Below are 21190 nucleotides of genomic sequence, written 5' to 3'. Positions count from 1 at the left end.
GACTTTATTTGGATTTCAACAGTTGTCCCACTAATGTCCTTCATCTGTTCCTGGATCCAGTCCAGGATCCCACATTTCATTCAGCCACCGGGTCTCCTTGTGGTCTCTGGGGTGTATGTGCACATGTGTGCATATGTGTATGTACTTGAGCATGCATTTCATATGTGCATGTGTGAGCACATGTGTGTCTATGTGTGCAGTACACTTGCCTGTGTGTGTGTGCATGTGTTGGTGTGTTCGTGTGTGTGTTGCATGCATGTGTGTTTGGACATGCCTTGTGGTTCCATGTGTTCTGTGTCTCCATGCTCATGCATGTGTGTGCACGTTTGTGCACATGATTGTGTGTACATATTTTGGTGCATGTAAGTGTGTTGAAGGTGTGTCTGTGTGTGCTTTGTGTGTGCATGTGTTGTTCTGTATGTTGGTGTTTGTACATGTGAGTTTGCATGTTTCGGGTGTGCATGTGTGTCTGTGTGTGTGCCTATGTGTGTGCATGTGTATCTGTATGTGGTGTTTGTACATGTGTGTACATGTGTGTTCTTGTGTTTGTGAGGCCTCCTCAGCTCAAGAGCCAGCAGAGCTGCCACCAAAACCTCTTGACCCTTCACCAGAAGTTGTGGTCAGGGAGGTCAGTTGGTCACAGGCCCCCAAATGACTAAACAGAAGAAAATGCAGAGGCATAGCCTCAGCCGGGCATGCCGCCCCAGGCACAGTTCACAGGGTCTGGAGCCATTTCTGATGTCAGGACTGGGGGTGCTGGTGGCATCCCGTGGGCGGAGGCCAGGGATGGGCTGAACATCGGCCTCGGTGGCTGTCTGGAGTCTCCACTATGAAAATGGGGAGCCTCAGTCAACAGCAAAGCCCTGGCTGGACGAAGAGGGCTGCACGGCAGCCCAGGGCACCAGAGGCATCGGCCACACTACCCTCTCTCCCATCGTCTGACCTCAAGGTCAGGGGTCGCCAGGACACTGAGGCTCTGAAGGGGGCACCACTCGCAAGGCCTGGGGTCAGGCGGGGCAAGTGCCTGGGGTGGTCGGGGGCCATGAAGCAGGGGGACCCTGCCACAGCCAGGACCATCCTCCCAAGCCCCACATGGCCCCTCTCCCCTAGTGCCCCAACTGACCCTCCCCTGCCCAGGCCCAAGCACCCAAGTCCCCTGGGTTCGACCCGCCTGTCTCTGATCTCCTCCCCACCACTGCCCACGGCTGGGTGGGCAGCAGCCAGCTCCAGGGGACTCCATGCCCTTCCTCCCCTCTACAGGACCCTCCCAAGCCCATGCCTCCTCCAGACCCTGGGATCCCACCCCACTGGCAGGAGCAGCCCCTTTGGCCTCCCATGGGGCAGGGAGGGGCCACAGGCCTGGATGGTCCCGGCATCAGCCCCTTCCCTGCAGCTCATTCACCTCATATGTGAATTGTCATCAGACACATCAGTGCCACCAATAACTCAAGAAATGCAGCCCCTGTTATGAGTCATTGTGTCAGCATTCACAAATAATCCAACCCTGCTTCTTACTGAAATAACGGCAGGCATGATAATTAGGGTCACCGCACGCTCGTCACATCGTTACGATCCCCCCGTTCCAGCCACGCTCGTTAGAACCCATGATTTATTTTGTTTATGCACAAAAACATATTTCTGTGGAGAATTGTGACTTCTGTTTTGAGTATAACTACGCACCATTTTAAACACACATATCAATTACTTATATAAAATACTGAATTTTTCAAAAGACTCCCCAGGAGAGAAGAAGGGGTGCAGCCCAGGGGGAAGCTCGAGGACAGTCTGCAATATTAGTGTTATTTATCATTATCCTTGTTCTTATCCTTAGCAAGCAGTGAAGTCCTGAAAAGGGGCGGGCAGAGTGGCCTCTAGGTCACCAAGCCGAGGGAAGGGGTCGCCTGGTCTGAGTGAGGCCAGATTTTTCCCTGGCCTGCTACAGTGCCTGGCCTGCTACGGGGCTGGGTCCCAAAAAGGTGAATAAATGGCCAACTCCATCCAGGTTTGTACCCATGTCCCCCGTGTGGCCAGCAGGGCCTGCCTTCCTTCTCAAAAGGGTCCTGCTGGCCCCTAAGTTCTATGCACACCCTATGGATAGGGCCGTGAGATGTGCAGGGTCTGAATGACCACAGGGCGTCCCGGGAATCACAGTCGCTGGGTGAGAAAGTGGCCGCAGTACCCGGGTGCAAGGCAGGGAATGGTGCAGACCGGCGGGCCGAGCTGGGAGGGTCCGGCATGTGGGGTGAGAGCTGAGACGGCTTCCCCTGTGGCCTCTAGGCAGCCAGGACACCTCTCGACCACCGTGCCTGCCTCCTCCCGCCAGACCGGGGTTCACATAGAGAAAGACGCAGCTCCAGGCCCAAGCAGCCCGCAGTCCCCGGCTTCCAGACAGCTCATTTGTCTTGATTATCTCTGCTGCTGCCCCCAGCCCATCCTCATTTCCGGTAGGTACTGGAGGCCAGATAAGGGTTTGCAGGAAAATAATCAGCAAGAACAGCTGCTCCCAGCCCAGCCGGGCCTCAGCACCTCAGACCCACTCAGGGCTCCCCACTCCTGGGAGGGGCTGTGTCCCCTCCCCACCCCAGCCCCAGGGGCCTGCTTTGGGGCCACTCCCGGTCCTGGGAGAGGGAGGTGCCTGCTGGGGAGACAGCATGCCAAGGGACCGAGGCCCCTGAGATGCCCACAGCAGGAAGCGGCGCAGACACGGGGGCAACAGGCAGCGTGGGTCTGGCGGGGCTGGTCTAGGGTGGGTCTGGGCAGAGCTCCTACCTGCAGGGCCCACGTAGACGCCTGTGAAAAGGAAAGTTCCATGAGTGCGTCCTCAATACAGCTCCAGGCCTGAGACACCCTTGCCCCATCGCCTTACAGCCCTTCCAGGGCAGGTGCCGTTGCATGCTCCACCCACGCTGCACAGGTGGCCAAGGGGCTCCTTGTTTTGTGGACCCCCCCTTCCAGCTCAGGCGCCAGCCAGGTGCTGGGGTCGCTAAAGGGGATGGAGGAGGCATTTGTCACCTTCCTTTTGGGGTGCAGGGCGGGCCCTCGCTCCAGCTGTGGCGGCCGCCTAGGGAGGGGGTTTTTCTGCCCAGAGCCCCCAGGAGAACCACAAGGAGGACGGGAGTGTGTGGGGCAAGGGGCCTCCCAGCCCAGGCAGAGGAGAGAGGCCGAGAAGGCGGAGGGGAGTGAGGAGGGGCCGCTTCGTTCTCCTAATGACAAACCTGGCTCAGCTCAGGCACCTGAGAGCGATCGGCAATCAATACTCACTCACCGAAGGCTTATCTGGATTAAGGTGGTTTCTGTTCTCTTTTGAGATTTTGCATCCCTTTAGATTTCTTTTTTCTCTTTTGCCTACTTGGGTGTATTTTCTGAATTGTTTAAGTAGTTTGTTGATGAACACCACTGCCTTAATTTCAAGCAACAAGCAGAATCCAACCTGCTAACTGACAAGGAGGCCACGCAGGGAACCAGCCCTGGATGTGCAGGACAGAGGGGCCGCTCTGCCCGAGGGGAGGCGCCAGCACCCCCCCCATGTCTCTTCCTGAACCTGCATGGGAGGGGCCGCTCTGCCCGAGGGGAGGCGCCAGCACCCCTCTTGTCTCTTCCTGCACCTGCATGGGAGGGGCCGCTCTGCCCGAAGGGAGGAGCCAGCATCCCCCATGTCTCTTCCTGCACCTGCCTGGGAGGGGCCGCTCTGCCCGAGGGGAGGGGCCAGCACCCCTCTTGTCTCTTCCTGCACCTGCGTGGGAGGGGCCGCTCTGCCCCAGGGGAGTGGCCAGCACCCCCCCCCCCCATGTTTCTTCCTGCACCTGCATGGGAGGGGCCGCTCTGCCCGAGGGGAGGGGCCAGCGCCCCTCATGTCTCTTCCTGCACCTGCATGGGAGGGGCCGCCTCAGAGCCGGGCGCAGGCACTGGCGCCGGCATGGCAGCTCGGCCTCAAGCTCCCCACAGCCTCCACTCAGAGCACTCGCTGGCTCACAGCCCATGAGATCTAAAAACTCAGGGAGAAAATGTGGGAAACAGAAGACAGACTAGCATGGAACCTCGCAGGGGATTTTGCTCAGCTGAGAAACAGCAACAAAAAGGCCGAGGCTGAGACGGAGAAAGGGGAAACCATCACGCCAGCATGAGGCGACAGCCACACATGCGGACCAGGCGCAGGTGACGCATGTCGCCTCCAGGTGCGCAGCTCCGGGGCTGTCCCAGAAGAGCAGGTGGAGAGCATTCGGTACCATTCCTAGAAACACTAGAGACTCTAAATCACATGTGTGTAGGCGCCCATTAACCCACCTTTTAAAATAACTAATCCAAATCCTAAGATAAGAATCCTTATGCTCAAAGATATTTGTTGCAGTCTCATTCATGAGATAAAAATTCACAAACAGCTTCAGTATCCATCAATAAGGAAATAGGAAAATTACTATATATCCATCTGCCCAATGAAATAGGCACAGATGGGATCTCAGAGTGGATAAAATAGCATAGTGTATATGTAAATACACTTTATTTACAATAAAGTCTACATTTAAAATTACAATGTCTTTTAAACATGATTATGTGTCTGTGTGTGTGTGTGTGTGTGTGTGTGTGTGTGTGTGAAAGCCCGTAGAGGAAAAAAACCCATTCAATTGAAATAGACCAAACTATAGCAGAAGTCATCTTTGGTCAATGGATCTAAAGATGATTTTTTATTTTTGCTAAGTTAAAATGTTTTACAAATTATTTTAAATAAGTACACATTACCTTTATAGTATGGTAATGTACATATTTTCAATGTAGGCAGACAGAATTGTGATGATAAGTATTCTAAGATCCAGGATTTTTATTCTTTCGATGTGTTTGAAAAGCGCAAGGGAGAAACCTGTTTTCCTTCCTCTTTGGGCCGAGGCTCCCTGGGCCGTGCAAGGCTCTGCCAAAGGGGAGCCCTGCCCCCGTCTGTCCCGGATGTGGCCCCTGGAATTTGGTGGCGCCAGGAAATAGGAGCTGAATGAAAGAATGTTTTATTGAGTGCCTGCTGGAGCCAGGCCTTGTTAGATTGAGATATACTATTAACTAAGTGGGTGGATCACTTGAGGTCAGGAGTTCAACACCAGCCTGACCAACATGGTGAAACCCCATCTCTACTAAACATACAAAATTTGCTGGGCATGATAGCACATGCCTGTAATCCCAGTGACTCGGGAGGCTAAGGGAGGAGAATCACTTGAACCTGAGAGGCGGAAGTTGCAGTGAGCCGATATTGAGCCATTGCACTCCAGCCTGGGCAACAGAGCAAGACTCCATCTCAAAAAAAAAATACTGGTAAGAAGGCAGAGCCCCAGACCAGAGCAGCCCCTGGATATCTGCAATCTGGCTTAACAAATCTATCAGCTAAGTCTGCAGGTGCAAGCCCCCCAGGATAGATAACACCAAAAGAATAAATCCGATGGATCATGTATGAAATATTGTACATTCAAGACAAATCATTTGAACTACCAAAATAAGTCAGAAGTACTCTACAAAAGCAGCTAAAAAAGTTCTTAGATGGCCCCGCTGGGCCAGCTTCTCCAGGCCTCTGGTGATTCTGGGGCCACCCAAGTCCACATTGCCTCAACCATCTGGTGGCACCTGGACCAAGCCAGGGCCCGAGCCTGGCAGAGGAAGCAGGTCCTGTTTGCGTCTCAGGGTCAGAATGTCCTTCTCCATGCTACACTCACACCCTGTCCGGGTTAATTTTTGAATTTTTAGTAGAGATGAGGTTTCTCCATGTTGGTCAGGCTGACCTCAGGCGATCTGCCCACCTCAGCCTCCCAAAGTGCTGGGATTACAGGCGTGAGCCACCATGCCCAGGCAACACACTCTTAATTTTATTTTAGCTAGTACATAACAATAAACAAGGGACTGACTGTTTTGCTTTTTTTATTACTTTGCATTTCCTTATGTATCCAGCAAACCAGCTCCCCAGTAACTGGTAACTTTCACCTTCAGTAGCTGAGCCCAGACCACCTGCAGCTCCATACCAGGGGTGACCATGTGGCCACCTAGGAATCAAAGTTCCTCAACCCCTACCCTTTTATCCTTTCTCTTCCCAAACCCACGTTTCTATGAGCCAGGCCCTTCTAGCAAATCCCACTTCTGACACCAATTCTGTAGAAAAAAACAAAACTGTTTTTCCTCTGCTGTCATCCCACATCCATCAATACAGAAGACTTCTGTGACCTCTGGAGTCACAGAGGTCAGGGGTGGGTTGTCCCCACCAACAACCAATCAATTGCCTCTGTAGTGGATGGTAGCTGAGTGTCCCCTAATTCAATTCAGTTCTGATACTGTCTACCTGGAGATAGCATCAGAGCACACAGGTTGAGGGCTCAGTCCCACAAGACTCTCCCCAATTTCAATGCCAGTTACAAGCCCTGGGTTGTTTTGCTTGTGCTTCTGACTAAAAGGCTATAAATCAGGGTTCCCAAATCCCCTCCTTGGGTTAATAAAATTAATAAAATTTGCTAGAGGGGCTCACAGAACTCAGGGAAACAGTTAGTTACATTTCCTGGTTTATTGTAAAGGATATTACAAAGGACACATATGAAGAGATGCATAGGGCGAGTTATGGGGAAAGGGGTGTGGAGCTTCCATATCCTCCCTGGCCACACCACCTTCCAGGAACCTCCACGTGTTCAGCTGTCCAGAAAGTCCCAGAACCTGTCCTTTTGGGTTTTTATGAAGGCTTCATTATGTAGGCATGATTGGTTAAATCATTGGCCATTGGTGATTAGCTCAACTTCAGCCCCTCCCCTTCCCACAGATTGGAGGTTCGCTGATAGTCCCAACCTCTCATCCTGCCTTGGTCTCTCCAGTCACAGCCCCCATCCTGAAGCTACCTAGGGGATGCCAGCCATCTGTCAACTCCTTAACATACAAAAACACACTCATCACTTTGGAGAGTCCAAGGATTTTAGGACTTATAGGCCAGGAAACTAGGTGAAGATCAAATATATATTTCATGGTATCACAGCCTGGAAATAAGGGAATGATTTCCTGGAGGAAGCATCAGACAATTTGAACTTGGAGGTACTATGAGGCAAAAATCCCCTGGGAGCTGCCCATGCAGCCTTCAGCAGGGTTAGCACCGCCACCCACACCCCACTGTCCTTCCCAGGCCCAGGCCCTGAGCCCATGCTTTCCCAGGGGAATAAAGGTGTTCCCCTAGGACTCAGACCCCAGTCCAAACTGCAATGCTCCCTTTTCTTTTCTAGGATTTGCAAAGAAAAGAAGGGCTTACCCTCACCAGCTGCCACTGGAATAAGAGGTGTCTGGTTGTCCCCAGTGGGAGGAGGGATACCTGTACCCAGAAGAACCCAAGTGCCCAGTAAGGATGGTCATCTCAGTAGGCATTGGGTTGGCCAGTCCTTGCCCCGGAGCTGTCCTTGCTGCTACCTCCTTCCAAGAGAAGCCAGGAAGGGGCTGTGCCAACCCCACATTTGCACAGTTTCCCAATTACATGGTACAATTATTCTTTCACTCACAGGGAAATTAGGTAGAGGCCTGAAATCAGGCATCGACTGGACCTCAGTAAGCTGCCATTAAGAATAGCCAGGTAAAGAACTAAGGTCATAGACACTTAGGAAGGAATAGAAGAGCCTGGGAGTGATGATGTATCCCCAACAGCACACTTTGGACTAAGAACAGGGTCATTTCTCTGGTTATGAACCTATTATTTAAAATGTCATGCCAATGAATTCGAAAATTTACATGCAATGGAAAATGTCCTAGATAACTCACCAAAACTGACATAAGAAGAAAAAGAAAATGTAAGCAGCCCTATATCTATCTATTAAATACATTGTATTGCATTTAAAACCTTTCCACAAAGAAAACTGTAGCCCCAAGGGATTTCACCAGTGAATTCTGCCAGATATTTAAGGAAGAAAATGCTGATTATATCCAAACTCTTACAGAGAATTTTCGAAGCATGAAAATGCCCCAACTCATTTTTGAACCCAGCATGTCATTGATACTTAAGTAAGACTAAAAAATTACAAGAAAATTGAAATAAAGGCCAATATTCCTCATGAACTTGGATGAAAACTCCGCAGCAAAATATTAGCAAACCAGACCGACTAACACAGACAAAAAGGAATGTATCACAAATACATCTGGAAGTGTGTTCACCTGGGAATGCAAGGTTGGTTTAACATTTAAAAATCAACCTGTGGGATCTGTCACATTAATGCTGAGCTGAGGGGTTCACCACATGAAAAGATTCCCAGAAGATGAAAACACTCCTTGCCTCCCACTCTGTTGACAGATGCTGATGACAGTCAACTGGCCAAAGACCTGTGGAGAAGCAAGGTGGAAACTGGTGGGCTTGGCTGATTGGGAAAAAAAAAATGACCAGAGGAGGAAGAAGGGAGACAAGGAGGAGGCATTCTCTAAATCTCAGGAAAGCTGCCAAATGCTTCCCGAGCCAGGAACCCAAGACCCACACCTCCCACCACGGTCATTTGTCCCCAAGCCCCCCCACTCTCCTCAGCAGCAACATTACCCTTAAAGCCCAAATGCAATCAGGTTACTTCCCAACTGAGTGAAACTTAATTGCAGAGGATGAACCCAAAATCCTACTGGGCCTCCAAGACCCTTGGCAAAATGGCACTACACTGCCCTCCAGAGTTACCCACCTGTCTACCTGTGAACCCTCGGCCCCCGAGCACTCATGTCTTTGGGAACTTTGATCACACACACCCACCTCTCACACTCCTGCCTCACCCGACACCCACATATTTCTCTTCTGAGCCAAGACCAATCCCTCCCTCCCTGGGTGCCCCTGTATGTCCACCCTCCTGTGTTGGGTCCTGCTGTGTCCCAGCACCTGTTCCCAGGCCAGCTTTTCCTCCAGTCCTGGCACCACGCCTTGGTTGTTCATCCCCAGTGCTGGGCACATACATGATGTCTTCGTCCACTTGGGCCGTGGCAGCGAACTACCATAACTTATAAACAGCAGGCATTCATTGCTCACAGCTCTGGAGGCTGCGAGTCCAAGAACAGGAGGCTGGCAGGCTCTGTGTGGTGGGGACCCACTTCCTGGCTCGTAGATGGCATCTTCTTGCTGTGTCTTCCCGTGGTGGAAGGGATGAGGCTCCCTGGAGAAATGGTTGATTGCAGGCCTGGGGTTGATACAGACCTGGCGCCTTGAATATCTTGTTATAGCAGAGAGAAGAGAAGCCTTCAGAGCTGCGTCACATCAAAAGGATTCGAGAGTCAATCGTGTAAAATCCGCTAGTTCAAAACAATAAGAAAGACACCCCACTATTTCTAGTTTTTTGAAAACTGGTAAATAAAAAGGAAGAAGCAAGCCCTAACCTCACTTTCCTACACAAATGATATCTTGAACTAGTCAAGTGGTCAAGGAGGAAAAGTGTCTCCTAAGAGAAGAATTCCAGCCCTGCGTGGGGAAGGAGCAGTGGAATTAGAGCTCGCCCCTTTGCAAACTCCAGAGGCAACGGTGGGTCTGGACACTGACCGTCAACAGCAGTCATGTGGCCAAGGGCCTGCCGGACACTGAGTGCACCCTGATGAAGAGCACAGGACCGCCGTGGGCCATGCTGCTCACCAAAAAAGCCCACCAGGCCCACGATCTGACTGTAACCTCACAGGGAATTCAGGGCAGAAGAACGCATCTGAAATCAGCACCACAGAACGCAACCAGCAAAATCCTAAATGTAGAGAAATCAGCAGGCCCAGCGACACGGCCTCTTCAACATGTCCCAGGGAAAAAGGCAGGAAGAGAGCCATTTCCATAGGACTCTGAGACACACCCAAGACCCACCTGCCAAGGCAGCCCGAGGCCAGGCTTGGGCCCCGACTGAACAAAGCAGAACATGAGATGGGAGACGGCTGGGGAAATGTGGACACTGACCAGATATTTGTTGATATGAAGAAATTGTGGGCAACTTTTAGATGTGGGAGTGATATTGTGGTTGCTTTTAAAAAGGAGTTTTTGTCCTTTGGAGATACAAACTGGAATGCCCCATCCATGAAATGCTGAGATCTGGTGCTTCCCTGACGTTCCAACAAGAGGAGCTCTGAAATGAGGGCGTCCTAAGGCCCTGCCAGAGGGAGACGGGTACAGTAGATGATGGTCTGATGCTTTTTCTAAATATGTTTGAATTTTTTTATAATAAAAGGCTCTTTTTATACAAATCCCTGGGAGAGGCTCAAACCGGCCCAGCTGGGATCTGGGGCCCTCTTGGCCCACCCTCTGTGGCCGAGGAGAACAGGTCAGCCCGGCCCCGCCCGCAGACGGGCCGCCCCAGGCCAGCTCCAGCCTTCCCAAACCAGAGTTTTCTCAAGCTCAGGATTCTAAAAGCATTTGTGGGGAGACACAGTCCCCTATTCGAATAACATGGTCAGAAGGGCTTTTCCCAGAGGGCGGCTGAGGCGGGGCACAGCTCAGAACAGCAACATGGCAGCCACGGTGGCAAGACCCAGTGGGCTCTGAGCTGTGGCTGGGGCCAGGGCTTTGCCTCGACTGCCCTGAGGGAGGAATTCAGAAAGCTCACTTCCTAACTGCAAACGTCTTCTTGCTGAGCTCGTTTCTAATCCTCATGGATACCAAGAGCTGCTTCCACTAACGCCCCCTCTTCCTCCACGGGTCACCTGGCACCTCTTTAGTTTCCTCCTCCTAGAGGCCTCAGACACCAGGACAGGGCTTCCAAAACCAGGACTGAGGCAGCTGCCAGCTCCAGGCTGGGCTGTGGGTCTGGTCTGCGGGAGGAGGCTGAGGAGGCTGAGGACGTCTGAGTTAAGGGCTGGAGCCTCGAGGCATTATTGATTATGCATCTTTATCACACAAAATCAAATTCCCTCCGCAGAGAGCTTGAATTGCTGGGAAGAGCAGTAGAATCGACACGACAATCACACACCCCTGTCCTCGGCGCAGAATTGGAGATTGTATATATTTATTTGGAAAAGGCCTGGGCTACTTGTGGCATCCTGCCAAGACAATTTGAAAGGTATCAACAGTTTAAATGACATTTTCACCTTCAGCAAATACATCTCTGCCTGCTCGGAATGTGACGCTATCCTGCCCCAGCAATCTATGATACAGTCGCGTCAGAAATAGGTGTCAGCTCTCATTACATTCCCGAGGATAAATCCCACTTATCAGGGCCTGCAGAGTCCCAGGCCTCCTGACATCCCATTTCAGACAGCGGCCTCCCACCCCCGCCCCTCCTCTCCCTAAGAGATGCCGTCGGAGTTTTCAATCGCTGAGCTCCTGCTGGATGGGAGGAGACGGAGAGGCAGCCTGAGATTTTCAGGGCATGGTGGACAGGACGCCCTGTGTTATCAAAGACACCTTGGGTGATCAAGCCCCCAGGCCTGTCTGCTCCCTTGCTGTAAAGTTTTCTATTGTCAAAAAGAAAGACTGTTGCTCAGAGGCATGGTCCCCGGGTCATAGTCTCAGCTACCCAGAAGGGCGTCCTCCCTAATCCCAGGGGCAATGAACTAAGAAGCATGGGGAGCCCCCAAGGAGCAAGAGGAGCAGAGAGCGTGGCCGGCGGAATCCTGAGAGTCAGACTTTGCAAAAGGCGGAAAGTCTGCAGGGGAAGAAGAGGGTGTGTGTTTGCAAATGTCTCAGAGAAGATTGATCAAATTTTAAATCTCTATCCAATTAATAACGGAAAAAGAGAGAGGAAACAAATAACCAGCACGGTGGGAGGCTGAGGTGGGAGGATCACTTGAGCCCAGGAGTTCAAGACCAGCCTAGGCAACATACTGAAATCCTGTCTTTAAAAAAATAAATAAAAATACATTCATAAAAATTTTAAAGACATTTTTAAGCATTGAAAAGACAATCCACAGCCCGGAAGAAAATATTTGTAAATCACAAATCTGATAAAGGAATAGTAAGAAAAAATAAATGCACAAAAGATTCGAACTTATATGTCGTCAGATATACAAATGGCCAATAAGCACATGGAAAGATACTCAATATTATGAGTCATCAGAGAAAAACAAACTACGAAGTATCTCTAGACCACACCTTTTCAAATGCCCAGAACTCCGACACGGGACGTATCAAGGGCTGGTGGGAATCGGGGATACCGAGAGGCAGATAGATACCCTGCTTGCCGCTCCAGCACTTTGGAGAGGAGTTTGGTGGTTTCTGCGGAAGTGAGGGGGATGCGCCCACAGGACCGAGCCATCCCGTGGCCAGCGATCTACCGAGAGGGGTGAACGCCATGTGTCCGTGTGAAGACACGCACATGTTCACAGCCGGTTTGGGAGAAAGGCACTGGGAACCCGATGTTTTATTTTCCCAGGCGTTTGAGTAATCCTCGGTTTCCACTTGCTTGCTTTTGTTTTGTTTTGTTTCGTTTTGTTGTTGCTTGTTTTTTAGAGACAGAGTCTCGCTCTGTTGCCCAGGCTGCAGTGCAGTGGCTCAGTCACGGCTTCCCGCAGCCTCCACCTCCTGGGCTTAATCGATCCTCCCATCTCAGCCCTGTGAGTAGCTGGGACCACAGGCACACACCACCATGCCTGGCCATCAGCTTTCTGATTTTATCAGAGAATTAATCTGTAAAGGGAAGGAAGCGGCGCCTGTGGTTTATGAGAAGACACCACCACCTAGGTTGCCAGATGCCATCCGCACCATCTGCCCTGAGGGCCCCCAGCAGAGAGTGGATCCCACTGTGACCCGGTTGAACGTCCGCATGAAATACATCAGGCTCTGCCAGGCCCTGGCCCTCTCCACACTCACAGAGATGGGCCTGAATCCATTGACATTCACGTCTCCTTCCTCCTCCCAGAAGTCTCTGATTTCCTCCATCTCTGCTGCTGGTGCTGCAAACCAGGCACACGCCTGAGTCCCCGTCCTCGGCACACCTGCTGCTCTGGAGAGGCTCTCTGTGAACGGTAGACACTCTGGCCTCCCTCGCTGGGTTCCCAGGACCTTTGGGGAGGAAGACGTGCATCAGTAGCAGCATCTCAGGACAGGAGAGGGGAGGGGAGCGCTCCAGGGGTGGGGCCACGCTGCTCATGATGCTTCCCACTGCCAAGCCCTGCCCCCCGGCTCTTTCTCCCCAGCGCCAGACCAGCCCCAGCACAGAACCCTTGTTCTGGGCAGGTTCAGAGGAGCATCCGGCCCAGGCAGGTGGGGCCCGGCAGCCCCGAGTGGCCAGAGCTAGGACGATGGCAGGAGCCTAGGACAGAAGAACATGAAGACCCAGGGTCAGGAAGGGAGGTCCACCTGAGTGGGCGTGCGACCAGACCAGACACAGGAACAAGGGCTCTGGGCAGGTGCCGGAGTGGGCAGGAGCCACACACACTTAAATCCACCCGCTTCACACAGAGACACTTATGCACATGCATGTATGACACACACCACATGTATGACACACACCACGCAGACATGCATGCACTAAGACACGTCTACACACACACACGCCAGGGCACACATGCACACAACTTAGGCACACATCACCCACGAGGACATGCGGTACACGTGTTCACACCACACAAGACATACAGTCATCCCTCCATGTCCACGGAGACAGGTTCCAGAACCCCCCACAGACACTAACATCCACAGGTGCTCACGTCCTTTCTAGAAAACGGTGCAGCGTTTGCTTGAAACCCAGGCACACCCTCCTGGATGCTGTCAATCATCTCCAGGCCCCCCTGTGACACCGAGTCCAATGTAAATGCCACGTAAACAGTTGTTACACGGCACAGGTTTTCTAATTTATTTGTATTATTTTTAATTGTTGTTTTGTTATTTTTTAATTTTTTTGATATTCAGTTAGTTGAATCCACAGACGAAGAACCCACAGATGTGAAGGGCCATCGTATACACACACGTGCGCACATGCACACACAGACACATGCACACTTATACACACATCCAAACAGCATGACATATGTACACACACACATGTCCACACTCACACACACACCCCACAGACCCGGGGACTTGGCTGTGCCCTGGGGTCTGACACTGCCCGTCCGCCCTCCCACACAGCCGTGGTCCCTGCTTTTGGAAGTGCTGATGAAAACCTGCTGCTCACGAGAGGCAGCAGCCAAGCCACCTGGAGCTTGGCAAGCCCATCCCTGGAGGCCGAGGCTGATCGCCATAATCCACAGTCCTATTTACATCTTGATTTCATTCTGGGAGCTTCGGCCGCCGGCATTTGCATAACTTGCGGCCGGTGGTGTGCGCCCTGCCCCGGGGAACGCAGACCGTCTCCTCCCCGTCAGGCCTGGGACCCGCCTGATTGGCAATTTGATTAGGAGACAGAATAATGCCGGGCGATAGAGTATGTAATTTATTTAAATAGAACAAAACGTGACACGCTATCACTGGAACCCGGGACCACACCTGTAAGAGCTTATTTGACACAAATTGAGATTTCAGGGTTTACAGATACTGCAAATGAAAACTCCCCGTAGGGTGTCAATAAGAGTTCAACGGTTCCTTTTATTTGGTTTGAATTAATCACAATATAGGGAAAACGTCGGTTCTATTTTTTGAAGGCTTTTTGAATAAAATCATTCTAAGAAGCATACATTTCTTCCGGAGATATAATTAAATTTCCAAATCGTAGTTTCTGGCTCTCAACCTCTGCAGTCAGTGCTGGGAAGGGATGTTGCTAACACTCAGGCACCAGGAAAGTTCTCGCTCAGCTCCGAGCCCAGCAGAGCAGTTACACCCTCTCGGGAGGCACCAGGAAAGTTCTCGCTCAGCTCCGAGCCCAGCAGAGCAACTGCACCCTCTCGGGAGCCACAGAACACCCGTGAGGACAGCACCTGTGGGCTTGAACCAGAAGCCCAGCCCTGCACCTCCCCTCCACTTCCCTTTCTTCTCCTTTCTCTTCCTTTCTTCTTCCTTGCAAACTGCAGAAATACCTTGCTATGAGCTAGGCCTGGACTCCTATCTGTGCGGCCACTCACAGTGGGCGGTTGCATCCGTCAGCCACTGCTGCGTAACAAGCACCCCACGCTCAGTGGCCTGAAGTGATAAACAGGTAGTACTGCTCACACGTTTGTGGACAGCTGGGCGGGTGTGGTCTCAGCTGGGTCCACTCACGTGTCTGGGGTCCGTTGTGGGTCCCAAGGCGGTTCTGCCACGCTTAGCTGGGGTCTCTCCCGTGTCTGGGGATCGGCTGGGTGTCAGCTGGCCTAGGACGGCCTTGACTGGAACAAATGGGCACTCCTCTCTCCTCTCATCCTCCAGCAGGCCAGCCCCCGGGTCCAGCAGGGGTCTGAGAGAGCAGAGATGTGCAAGGCCCCTTGAGGCCCCAGACGACCGCACATTCTTGTTTCCCCCACAATCTATTGGCCAAAGTAAGCCTCAGGTCCAGCCCAGATTCGATGAGTGATGAAAGAGCCCCCGTGTCTTTTGGGGGGCAAAGCTGCAAGGTGACAGGACAGAGGGTGTGGAACCTGGGAGACCTTCCTGTCCCCCACAGCTGAGTGGCTGCAGTGCGCCCCAGAGCTGCATCCCCTGGCCTCAAAAGCAGAACAGCCATTGCTGCCCCACTGCCTATCCTGGTGTCTCTTCCCCGGACCACACGTCTGAGTCTGGGGCCACTGGAGAAGATGGCATCATGGCCCAGCCAGCCTGGCACACGTGATGATGCTCACAGCTGGCTGATCCCACAGGAACCATAGGGAAGCGGCTGATTAAAGGCATCTCAAGGCAAATACTTGTAAGCAGCAAAACTGCCTGGGGGAGAACAGTGAGTCCACTCTGGTCCATCTCTAAATCCTCCACTTGCTCAAAGCCAGGGCCGCATGCTTTTAACAAGTTGATCTGCTTGAAAGAAGATCTACATGAAAGAAAAGAAAAGAAGAGAAGAGAAGAGAAGAGAAGAGAAGAGAAGAGAAGAGAAGAGAAGAGAAGAGAAGAGAAAAGAAAAAGAAAAGAGAAAATGAACCTTCAACCTAAAACTTTCTCAAAGAAAGTCTCCAGGCCAGGTGAGTTCCCTGGTGAAATTTTTCAAACATTCAAGAAAGAAATAAGCCCAACACACTGAATGATGCCAGCGTAATCTTGGTGCCAAAACCTGACCAAAGGAAAGGTGGCTACGGGGCCAGCCCTCATGAGCAGATGTGCAAATCTGAACAAGTGTCAGCAACCAGACCCAGTGATGTCTTAAAGGATCTTGAACTGCAACTAAATTATTTGTCTTTTCATTATTAATTTTTCCAACATTGAACAAATACTCTTTCACTGACACTGGTCCTCTATTTACCCACATGTGAGCTTCTAATTTAAATTACTATGTTTTGTTTTAACATTTTGGCCGCATGCAGTGACTCATACCTGAATCCCAATGCTTTGGGAGGCTGGGGCAGGAGAATCATTGAGCCCAGGAGTTTGAGGCCAGCCTGGGCAACACAGTGAGACCCCATCTCTACAAAAAAAAGTAGGGGGGCAGGTGTGGTGGCTCACACCTGTAATCCCAGCACTTTGGAAGGCCAAGGCAGGCAGATCACCTGAGGTCAGGAGTTCAAGACCAGCCTGACCAACACAGCGAAACCCAGTCTCTACTAAAAATACAAAATTAGCCAGGCGTGGTGGCGCATGCCTGTAATCCCAGTTACTCAGTAGGCTGAAGCAGGAGAATTGCTTGAACCTGGGATGTGGAGGTTGTGGTGAGCCGAGATCATGCCACTGCATTCCAGCCTGGGCAACAAGAGTGAAACTCCATCTCAAAAAAAAAAAAGAATGAAAGAAAAAGAAAAAACTAACCAGGTGTGGTGGCATGCACCTGTGGTTCCAGCTGTTCAGGAAGCTGAGGCAGGAGAATCACTTAAGTCCAGGAGGTGGAGGCTGCAGTGAGCTGTGATCACACCACTGCATTCCAGCCTGGGCAACAGAGTGAGACCCTGTCTCAAAAATAAATAAATAAATGAACAATTTCTACTTTGTTCTTTGTCTAGCCAGTTGTTCTTGTTCCTAATACTCTGTTCTTGTTTTATGAATGATATCTTTCTTCATCTCTCTGAAGATTGAGTTTTGAATGGACTCACTGTGAAGTTCTGACTACTTTGATTACCTCTGGTTTCTCAGCTGTGACTCCTCCTGTTTGTTGAGGCTGCAGTCTCTTTCCAGAGCAGGACGTCTTTGGGTGTTCGGTGATCCTGACTCCTGGGGGTTTCTCTCCCGCAGGTGTCCAGGCTTGAAGAGGCCTCCGTCTGCAGCACTTTCACTGCCCTACTCTTGCCCTTCAGGTTGGATGTCAGTGCCTTGAGTTACAAAGCTGTGTCGGGGGCTCCATCTGTCACCACAGCCGGACACAGTGACACACACCTGTGCTCCCCAGTACTTGTGGGGCTGACGCAGGAGGATGGTTCGAGCCCAGGAGTTGGAAGCTGTAGCACACGGTGACAGTGGGTTGAATAGTTTCTGAAATGTTCATCCAGAACCTCAGACTGTGGCTGTATTTGGAAATTGATTCTTGGCAGATATGAGTGATTAAGTTTAGATGAGGCCACACAGGAGCAGGGTAGGCCCTCAGTCCTGACTCGTGTCCATATAGGAAGTGGAGGGGACACAGAGAGGAAACAGGTGTCGGGGAAGATGGCCTTGTGCAGACAGATGCAGAGACCAGAGCGATGCAGCCGCTACTGAGGACACCTGGGGACACCGGGGCCGGAAGCCGGAAGAGGCAGGCAGGAAGCCGGAAGAGGCAGGAAGCCGGAAGAGGCAGGAAGGAGCTTCTCCCGGAAACCGCAGGGAAGGCGGCCCTGCCCACACCCTGATGTCACACTTCTGGCCTCCAGAATGGAGCACAGCACGTTTCTGTTGTTTTAAGCCCCGCAGTATTGGGGTCTTTGTACCGGCAGCCCTGGGGCACCCTGTGGACACCCTGCCTGAGGGCGCCGCTGCCCCCGCCCGGGTTCCGTGCCCAGGCGTTTGCCCCGTCCGTCCTGTCCTGAAGGATCCTGGCCGGGTCACTGTGGCAACGCAGTTGGTCGCTGTCCCCACAGAGCAGCTTCAGCAACACGCATGACGTCAGGCGCCGCAACCTCGGGACCCCAGTGACCAGGAAAAAGGAGACTTGTGCATAAACAGAACCGGCATTTTCCATAGAAACTCCAGAACAAAAAAACATGCAGGGCATTTTGGAGAAGGAGAAACAGGAGTTGAGACCGTCAGAAATGGCGGGAGTCGGTGCCCTGCACCTGCCAACCGTCAGCCCCATTCCAGGGCTCCACGGGAGCCAGGAGCCCGCCCGGTGTCCCCCACCTCGCAGCGGGGAAGGAGGGTGGCCTCCCAAGTCGCACGCGGGGAAGCGGCAGCTCCGGGACCAGGGCATGGGTGGCCCTGCTCCACACAGCTCCGGCCACCACATCCCTGGCCGGTCCCACAGCCTCACACCAGCCCCTCCAGCCATCGCCACAGACAGCTGAGTCCGGCTCATTCCTGGAGCTCGTGCTCCCTCCTCTGGGCTCCCAGACTGCGCGCAGCCGAGCGTCTCCCTGCACAGAGGCACTCGGCGCTGTCTGCAGAATGAACCAGTGTGCAGAGACACCCAGGCAGGCCAGGCCCTGAGACTCGCCCGGGAGCCCGGCCGGGTGGTCCCCACGCCTCCCTGGTCTGTCCCAATCAAAGGTCCTGATTTATCGGGGAATTTTGTGGGACTGGAAACTGCGTGGCTGAGGGAGGGTGGGGAGGATTTCCCTTCACTGTCTGAGGTCTGGTTGCTGATGGCTTTGAAGCCTCCCCTCTCCCTCCTCCCTGGGCCCCACACCGGGCAGGCCTCCCTTTAGTGCCTGTGAAAGATTCGAAGCACAGAAGCCCCTGGCATCCCGGGGAACCCCCGCCCTGGCCCCACCCCAACCACGATAAACCCTGGCCTTTGGACCAGCTCGGGTGGGGCGGGGCGAGGGGCTCCTGCTCCCCTGGAAACCTCAGTGGTGTAAAGCATGGGACGTTCTCACCCTCCTGGTGTGTGTGTGGCATCTTCAGTCTTGACATCCAAACCGAACGCTGGGCAGGGATCTCTCCTGTCCTTGCAACGTGACCGTCACTGGGATGCCCCGTCTCCAGCTGAGCAACAGCACTGTGTGTCCCAGACCTGAACAGTGATTGGAGACAGTGCTGCTGTGCCACCGCAGGGCACCTCCCACTGCCTTGGCCACCCAGGCCCTCCTGGGAGGGATCCAAACCACTGACCAGAAATAACACCTGAAAACCGGAACCTGGGTCCAGGGGTCCCACACAGCCGAAGGGATGGGCTGGGTGCACGAAGGACTGGGCGCCACAGAGCTCGGCTGTGAGGGCGTCATCTGGGCTCGGAGCTCAGCCGCCGTGTCACCTGACCCCCCTGCAACGCCGCGTGTCAGGTGGGTCGTCTGGTTTTATCCCCAGAGCACCTTCCCGGAGAAAACCAAGGACACAGCAAGGTATGAGGAGCACAGGCTCCTGGTTCAGAATGAGCTTCAACAAAAGAAGGTTTATTGGCTGCGTTTGGCTTTCCATCTGTTTATTTGCTTTTGTCTCTGGTATAAATATGAGGAAGCCGAAAATGGAGAATTAGGAATGGGCCTAAGTTACTAGTGTCTGAAACCAAGCTTAAGCTGAAGGGGAAGTCCAGAGTGGACCCAATGTTAGGTGGCTTGGAGGCTTCAGGAATGGCTGGATCCAGGAGCTTATGTGATATTATCAGATCTCTCTCTCTTTCTGTCTCTCCTCTCACCCTGTCTCCCCCTCTGCCCACCACCATCAGTACCCATGAACCTGTTTCTCTTTGAGTCAGGTCAGGCCCCTGGACCCTCCTGACCCACAGCCATGAGGAAGACGCTCTTCCCCCCAGCCAGCTTCATGCAGACTCCCCAGTTGGCCTTGCTGGGGCTGTGTGTCCGCTCCTCTTGCAGACTCCCCAGTTGGCCCTGCTGTGGGCAGGAAGATGAGGCACCTTCCCTGGCCAGCCATGGACCAAGTGGTGGCCCCCAGGGCCAGGAGGCGAGGGGGTCCTGTGATGATGGTGTGGGTGCAGTACAGCTGCCCTCATGAAGAAAAGATGACTTCAGGCAAAGATCTAAGTAAGAGATTCCAGGATCTACGGTAACCCAGCTCCCAGGGGAGGGAGGGATGCAAGAAACACAGTGTAGAGTTCGACTCAGCAAAAAGGGGCAGCATGGCTCAGAGTGATGGACCCCCACACCTACCACCTGTCTCCCACCAACCCGATGCCCACGGCGGCTGGACAGGCTGGACCAGGGGAAGTCAGCGTCTCGGACGCTGGTGCTAGGCCAGCTGCATTAACCCTGAAGTCCACCCCAGTCTGCTGCGTGGAAACTCAGCACTGGGCTTTTGTGAGGATTTCATGAGTTGGTTCCTGATTAGAATCTGGCCCCAACCACAGGCCTGATGAGGCTTTGCCGGGCAGGCCTCGGGGAAGCTGCCCTCCCCGCACCAGGCTTATGCAGCCAGTGCATCACGGCGTCTGCAGGGAGCTGCAGTCCCGGGCCCAGCGGCCACCCCAGCACCAGAAGGCCAGGCTCCCACTCACGTCTAGAGTCCTAGGCCAGGCACCAGCATCCAGAGGCCTCCTTAGCGGGGTGGGGGTGGCAGCTGAACCACTTTCCTCCCCTCATGCCCTTCCTGCCCCTGGCCCCAGACTGTTTTTAGAGGCAGTGTCTTGCTGTGTTGCCCAGGCTGACCTCAAACTCGTGGCCTCCAGTGACCCTCCCGCCTGGCTTCTCCAAGTGCTGGGATTGCAGACGTGAGCCGCCATTGTGCCCGTCTCTGCCAGGAGCCTCTTGCTGGGGGCTCCTCCTCTTGAGGCGATCCCCACATCTGCACTGCACCTGGCCAACCCTCACCCGTCCCCTCCGTGGGGCAAACGGGACACAGGAGCCGGTGCCTCCCTCTGCCTCTTGTCTGTGGCCACAGTAGTGAGTAAAGGCTTGATGGCCGCGGTCGGTCCGGCTGGTCCTCCTCACTGACCGGCCGGACACCTGGTGGCTCAGCAGAGTGTGTAAGAGCCTCTGTAGGCCCCAGCACAAGACGCACTCTCCAGGTAGCCCTGGCCCGAGGCCTGAGCCAGCCCTCTCACACCAAGCTCAGGCCAGCTCTCAGGAGGCACCGCTGCCCTCCACCCTGGAACAGGAAACCGCAGCCACCACGAGACTCCGGCTCCCTACCCACAGCCCATCGGCCACCCAGTCCTTTCCTTCCAATTTTGTCCAGCATTTCCCCAGCCCAGTC

At 53.2% G+C, this 21190-nt stretch overlaps 1 long non-coding RNA gene across 1 annotated transcript; it reads right to left on the bottom strand.

Annotated features, from left to right (window-relative positions):
- Window positions 1-12297: 12297 nt before the first annotated feature.
- LOC129468511 (uncharacterized) lies at window positions 12298-17357 on the bottom strand. The gene is made up of 3 exons (XR_008652688.2): window positions 17005-17357; window positions 12731-12922; window positions 12298-12547 (listed from the first exon to the last, which is right to left on the bottom strand). It is a non-coding gene; the product is annotated as an uncharacterized lncRNA (long non-coding RNA).
- Between the last annotated feature and the right edge of the window lie 3833 nt (window positions 17358-21190).

The sequence above is a fragment of the Symphalangus syndactylus genome, chromosome 18, assembly GCF_028878055.3.
Source record: "Symphalangus syndactylus isolate Jambi chromosome 18, NHGRI_mSymSyn1-v2.1_pri, whole genome shotgun sequence".
In the NCBI taxonomy this organism is placed as follows: domain Eukaryota; kingdom Metazoa; phylum Chordata; class Mammalia; order Primates; family Hylobatidae; genus Symphalangus; species Symphalangus syndactylus.
The sequence above is the reverse complement of the archived record's forward strand: the minus strand, read 5'-3'. Positions and strand labels throughout refer to the sequence as shown.